We start from the raw sequence: 6810 nt of genomic DNA on the forward strand, positions 1-6810 counted from the left end.
GCCCACTCAAGTGTGCAAGAGCGGCACCGTGTCGGAACTTCCCATTTTACAGAGTGAATTTGCTTAGACCAAGAATTCATATCACAATTCAGACTTGCTGTACCATATCCAGCATTACAGAGAGCCTTCATGCAGCCTGTGGCTATCACTCCATGTAAAGTCCTGGTTGGGACTTTCATGGTTGGGTAGCTTAGAAAGGCTTTTACTTTTTATCTAAATTTGGGATACCTGTAATCTATCTTCTCTGAGAAATAAATGAATTATTTCATATTCAGTAAAAAAACAGAACTGTGAGAGCCAACTGGGCTCTTTGACGCTGGTCACACAGTCTTGGGCAACCAGGTGATAGACATTTATGGCCCAGAAAGGTCCACAGAACACTTCCTTTTCCTATTCATTATCTGCCTTTTGCATAGATCTAATTGTTTGTTATTGCAAAACGACTACCTAAATAGATATTAAGGCTTAGAAATTACAATCATTTAGTTTGACTTCCTCATAATGCTCATCCTAATGCTCATTCCTGCAGCGGAGGAAATTAATCTTTGCTATTAATTTTGTCTATTAAAGCCAGAATTCAGATCGGTCCATTGGCAGTCCTTATTAAATAAGGACCCCTGCTGGCCCTTATTAGATAGATGAAGGACCAGAGTGAAGTTCCTTGTTACTTAAATGAAACCCATGTTTAGCAAAGCTGTTAAATCACAGCTGAAGGCAGGCATCTTGATGAATAAATCAGCATTCATGAATAAATAATTGACATGAGTGCTAAAATGGGATTTTCGTTTTCATGCTGTTTCTGTTCTTGGCCAAAAATTGAGACAGTCTGTGTGAGTGGCAGTGGTGGCCCTTGTGGCAGAGACAAGTAAGGTCAGGTTTGCAAAGGTGTAGATACATTTCTGGTAGGACTAACAGAAGCGTCTCAGTTTGCTGGAGGCTTCAGCTCCTTCAGTTTCAATGATTCTGATGAGTTAAGGAGCTGGAATGAGCCTTACCAGCACGTTTCCCATAGGACATCAAATAACGTGAGTCAGTGCTGCTCTGGGACACATTTGCACTTTGATCTAGCAGTTAAAGGCTCAGTGTCCCATTAACAGTTTGTTCAAGACAGCTGCCTTTCCCTGTAATTGTGCTGGTTATTCACACCAGTGGAACTTTCATCAGCCAGCCGCTTCCTGGGGACAACTATTTCCCACTCTGCATCACCAACCTTAAATAGGTTATGAGTCTTGCAGCATTTTGTGTACAAGGCCATGAAAAGTTTCAAGAGCAATGTTTCTGGAAAAGTCTCCATGTTTTTGTTAGCATGGTGGCTGTATCCTGCCAGAGACAGAGGAAGCATCACATCCAAAGCTCATTTTACACAGAGCCAACTCTGGGATTTTTTTGTCTCCTGCCTAAGTGCTACGCAGGACCCATAAGAACCATCCCAGCGTGCCATTTTGTTTTGCTAGATTTTTTAAATACCTGTGGTTGTGGGGAAATGCCAGTTCTGAAATCTGCCACTTTAATAATACAAGTGGTTTTCAGATGCTGGGGATAAGGATGCAGCTGCTCCAAGAGCCCAAAGTGCTGGTATTCCTAAGAACTGCAGCCAGGCACTTACAATGCCCCTGTGTCTTAAAGCCACAGCAAAGGGAGGAGCCGGTGCCACCCGGGAATCAAAGGCTGCCGTTCATGCCCACACAAAGCGGGCAGGCAGAGCCTCTGGAACACTCCAAAGCAAGGCTCAGATGAGAGTAAAGCAGCGCCAAAGCTCTTGCTGTGGTGGTTTCCCTCTCACCTCACGCAGCACATGTGATAAACATCAGTGCCCCTTGCTGTATGCGAAGGGCCAGCACGTGGCATAACATGCAGTCGTCTGCAGGGATGCAGTGCTAGCAGGCTTGAAGAGAGAAAAAGCAGGATGGTGTCTTGTTACAGGCCATTTGGGGCTATGTCTCCAGTTACAGGAGCTCCTCACCTAGAATAAATTGACCCAGCTCCATCTGACTCAGAGAAGCTACACTGATTTACACATGCTGGAGCTCTGCTTTGGGTTTCTGTAGTGCAAAGCCATCCACTCTCTAATTTCACTGGCTCATAACTTCACCAAGTTACAAAACCAGCTAACAGATATTTGCATATTATAAAAGCAACAGGTACCTCCTGGAATCAGGCTTTCCTGGAGTCCTGGGACACGCATTTCCTGAGCACGTAGCAGGAAAATTGCGCAAGGCATGGAAAAGCCACTCGCTATCATCAGACACTGTGAAAGACATTAAATGGCTCCCATGGTAGCATGGCATGCAAAAGGAGCAGGTAAAAGCAGCATCAGTCTCATGAAGAGGAAGAGAAGCTACATGAAGTTTATAAGGAAATTTCTAAAAATCCAGAATTCGGGTGAGATGGGAAGCTACGAGTTTGGACCCTGACCCAGACTGCTGAAGTTAGCAGTGACCTTGCTCGGTGGCCTCTGTTGTCCTACAGCCTTTTCCTCTCCACTGCTGCTGCAGCAGCAGAATTTCCCTTGACAGCTCCTGTTTCCCCACCAAATCTTGCTGTTTCTTGCCAAGTGTCCCTGTTTTATTTTGGGCATGGAGTACCTCCCCAGGATAGAACCTGTTATTTGGTAGTCACAGCATGTATCTAGGACACATATATTCCTACTCTTTTAGGAGAGGAAATTGTGCCTGGGATTCCCACATTGTGGATGAAGCTTCTTGCTGTAAAAAGCAGAAGATGCGGAGTAAGAGTAAATTGCTCTACCTATTTCACAATTTTGGGCAGAATGGACTGGCCACATGTGTGGTGAGAGCACTTCCTAGGTGAGGTTTAATGGATGTCATGGGTAAAGGGGCTCCTAATTTTGGACCTTGCCATGCAGCACCATGAAAATTGTACTGTACAGAGATAACCACCTGACAGCACTGTCTGGGAAATGCTTGGGGGCTTTTGTTCCCCACTGCTTTTTGCACACAGCAGCTCCCCAAGCAAGATTTTGAGAATCCAAACATGTCTGTGGTGAGCAGAAGCAATGTGCAGGAGGACATGCTGAGCCATAAGTATTTTTACAGCTGAGCTCAGTCTTCCCTAAGGATGCTGCCCTATGGATCTTCACATCCAAGATATGCTCTGGCAGTAGATAAGCTAAATCAAACAATATCCATGTGGGCAGCATGCAGGCAGGAATGGGGCCTGGATCACCTCTGACTTTGCTCTTTCTGCGCAGAAGTGCCTAAACATTGAAACTGGGGCGTCTGCACAGGAAATTTGGCGCTACAGATGCTTCATGGGGAACCCATGGGCAACTGTATCAATGTCTTCTTTTACATATCCTCAGTCATGGATTTGTTGTAGATGACACTGAAATACACGTGGATGTGGGATCACTGGAAAATGTTTGGCTTGATGATGCTCTGTTGCCAAGAGATGCTAAAACTGGCTTCAGGTTTGCCAGATCCTTTCAGCTGAGGGGGCTCTGCCAGCTGTGCAAGGCTCAGCAAAGGTTGGTATAAGCCTTTTTCAACCTTGAGAAGCCAAATTTACTGGAGAAGTCTTATGGTGTTTGTACCACCTACAAATGCTCCTGCTCAGCATTGTATTTTACTTTGTGACTTGGTTACCTAAGCTGGAAAAGCTGTTGTTTTGGAGTTGCTCATAGGACTTCTTATTGCTTACATCAGTGGCTACAGGATTTTGAAGTTGTGATGCATATGTTTTGCTCATCCATTTATCACCCCGAAGTTTTCTGGTTGTGTTGCTCTGTATGTGTGTCCCCTTCATGTATATGTGTCCCCTTCTGTATCTCTGACCTACAGATCAGGCATTCTAGGCCCTTGTAGACCAGATTTCAAGGGGGTTGTAAAACCTGGCAAAAGCTGAAAGAGAACAAGACAGAAAATATATTGACATTGATGCAGTTATACACAAAAAAGTGCCAATATTTTGCAGTGGAGTCCCAGAGGGAGATGGTACCCATCCAAAAATTCTTGTAGGAAACACTGTTGTTTCTCAGCAAACTTCAAAAGTGAGAAAAGTCTCCCTGCTTTTATTGATGAAAACACCTGCTGGTTTCTCAGTGATTGGTAACAACAAATAATGAAGTTGTGGAATGGCATTTATTTAACAGAAAGATAGACTGAAGTGGAATTGGAGTTCACCCGAGTCAGCTATGCAAAACTCCCTCTGACCCAGTTCAGAGGCTGACATGCTGGAGGAGCACAAGGTGCTGTGCAAGGCAGGCAAGATGCTGCGCTCAGGTAATCTCATTGCCCTAAGCATTTTCACAAGAACACATCTACAGTTCATTTCAGGATCTACTGCTTGGATAGGTTTTCCTTTGAAATGTTTAAAAAATATTTTTGAAAAATTTTTACATATTCAACATTTTAACACACTCTCATCAAAACTGTGCTTTTATAAAACATTTTCAATGCTTTTTTCCCCAAGATTTCCATTGACTGCAGCAGGCTTTGGCATGGACGCTAACTGTACAAAGCCTAGGACTATAAATATAGATTCCCAAGGACTTGACTGGAGGGAGTGACAGATGCATAGCTTGACTCCATGATCTGCCAGGGCAACATTTTCCAGAAGCAAAAAATGAGAATCATCTGTGTTAAATTTATCCACACTTGGACTTCTTTGGTACGTGCAGGAGGAAATCGCTAGGGAGCAGATGACTTTTTAATCTGCCAGGAGTGTAAAGTTTGTGTGCAGTCTTCGAGGCAATGCTGTTTATTACATTCCTTGGGTAAATTTTACCTCGGATGCAAAATATATAAAACATGGTATAAACCATCTTCACAAGGTAAAAGGGAGGATCAAAAGCATATGGTGAATAACTCTCTTCTTCAGCTCCTGCCTGAAGTGTTGCTGTGTGCTCTTATGACATGGTTCAGATCTTGGATCCAGACACCCAGTCATGCTGTTGACGTGCTTCCCAAGGACCTCATCTGCACCCCACCAAAAACCGCCTCTCCACCTCAGTTGCTTTGGAACCAGGCTGAAATGCACTGATCTCCCACTGATGCCCCATTGTCTACTAGAAACCTTCTTCCTCTTTGTACTGGAGAGGGATCTTTTCTTCGGTCTGACTAACAACTTGAGAGCAGGGTTACATTTTTTCCTCCATTTCTGGTGACCTTTGGGGCTGGAAGCGTGTTTTGGACGTGAGCTCTTGGGCAGCAGAGTGCTGTGTTTGCTCCTGCCGTGGCGGGGATGGAAACGTGTGTTTAGAGGGAAGTTCTGATTAAGATCATCAGAGCGTTTCTTTTCTTCAATTCAAACAGACCCGCACAATGCAAGCTCTGTAAGCCAAAAGCATGATTCAATGCTTTAATCATTATGAGAGGTGATGGGGATGGAAAGGAGTCACTCATTTTTCAAGGAATGCTGAGAGGGAGATGCTCTGTACCAGTCTCATTGGCAAAGCCTTTCTGTCAGTGCCCAGCCAAGCCCTTCATCGGAGGTGGGATACAGAAGTAGACAGGGCCTTGGCCTGACCCAGAACTGATGCATTGATGCTTTTATAAGTGGTTTGCAGAGAGAGAACCAGAGGCAGTTTGAGCTGACTGGCTGGGGCTGAGTAATTCAGGCATTCACAGCACAGGTTAGCAGGAAGGCCCTGGGCAACTCTTGCCATTGCACCTCCTCTCATTTTTCTCATCTGTCAGAAGCAATAACACTCACTCTGCCTGCCTTGTGAAGGTACCCTTGCAGGGCCTGAGTCATTTGGGAGAGGGACAGGCTCTGCATGGTGCCACTGGTCCCATCACAGCTGCCTGGTGGTTCCTGAGAGGAGACCACAGCCAGCCAATGGTAAAGAGCTTTGAAGACGCAAAGAGCCAGGGCTGGCATTAAATCACAGGGGCCGGTACGCCTTCACAGAAACTGCATTTTAGTGTCTCCTGATGAGCAAGAGAAAATAATGCCTCTCTGGAGGGTCCAAGCTCAATTCCCTCCTCCCTCATCCCCAAACCAGCTCTTTCTTCTGCACTTATGGGAAGGAGAGGCTGGAGGCTGGAGGCCGGCTGGCTGGGAGTTGTTCCAGCAGCAGGGAGCACTCATCTGGCAGCATGCTGACAGCCTGGAACTAGAGGACTGTGCCCCAGGGACCCCTGCCAGATGGCTGGGATTAGAGTATCCCTCAGGCAGTTTTAGCCCCCGCTGGAGCGTGGAGGGACATGGGACTGGAGCTGAGCAGGACAAAGATGTTTTCTACTGCTTTAGCTGGGTGGGCTTCAGGACAGAGGAGAACATCACCAACTGTGTTCCTGTGGCTATTAGACAGGCTGAGACAAGGAAATAGCTGCATGGGCAGAGAGAGGAGCGTCGATGCTGGGTACTGTGTGAATACCAGCTTTCAACTCCTGTGTGTGTAAATGTTAGTCTTGGATCAGTGATGGCTGGCCCTGGAATGTGTCACCACAAAGCCATTCCTGAAGGGACTGGAGATGCATTTACCAAAGGCAAAGATGTTCTAATGAAAAGGCATGTACTGAAATATCCCCTCTACCAGCCTCCTTCATGGTTTGACATGGAGGGAGAAGTTGCTGTGCTGCTCCACAGCCCTTCAGTGCTGAGAGCAGGCCTTGGTTTAGCTGGACCTTTGAGAGAGGAGAGCAATGGCAATGTCTGCACAGCCAGACAGGCCCTCAGCCCTGCCCCTCCTCTGCTCTGGCCTCGTTGGCTCTGGGCTCCAGCCTGGCTTCATTGCTCCCGTGTTCAAAAGGCACTTCTCACAAAAGATGTCTTCTTGTACAACGCAGCCTGCAGACATTCTCTCTGCAGAGGAAGGAAGGAAGGAAGCGGCTGGTTTTGGGACTG

The sequence above is a fragment of the Camarhynchus parvulus genome, chromosome 2 (assembly GCF_901933205.1).
Source record: "Camarhynchus parvulus chromosome 2, STF_HiC, whole genome shotgun sequence".
In the NCBI taxonomy this organism is placed as follows: Eukaryota; Metazoa; Chordata; class Aves; order Passeriformes; family Thraupidae; genus Camarhynchus; species Camarhynchus parvulus.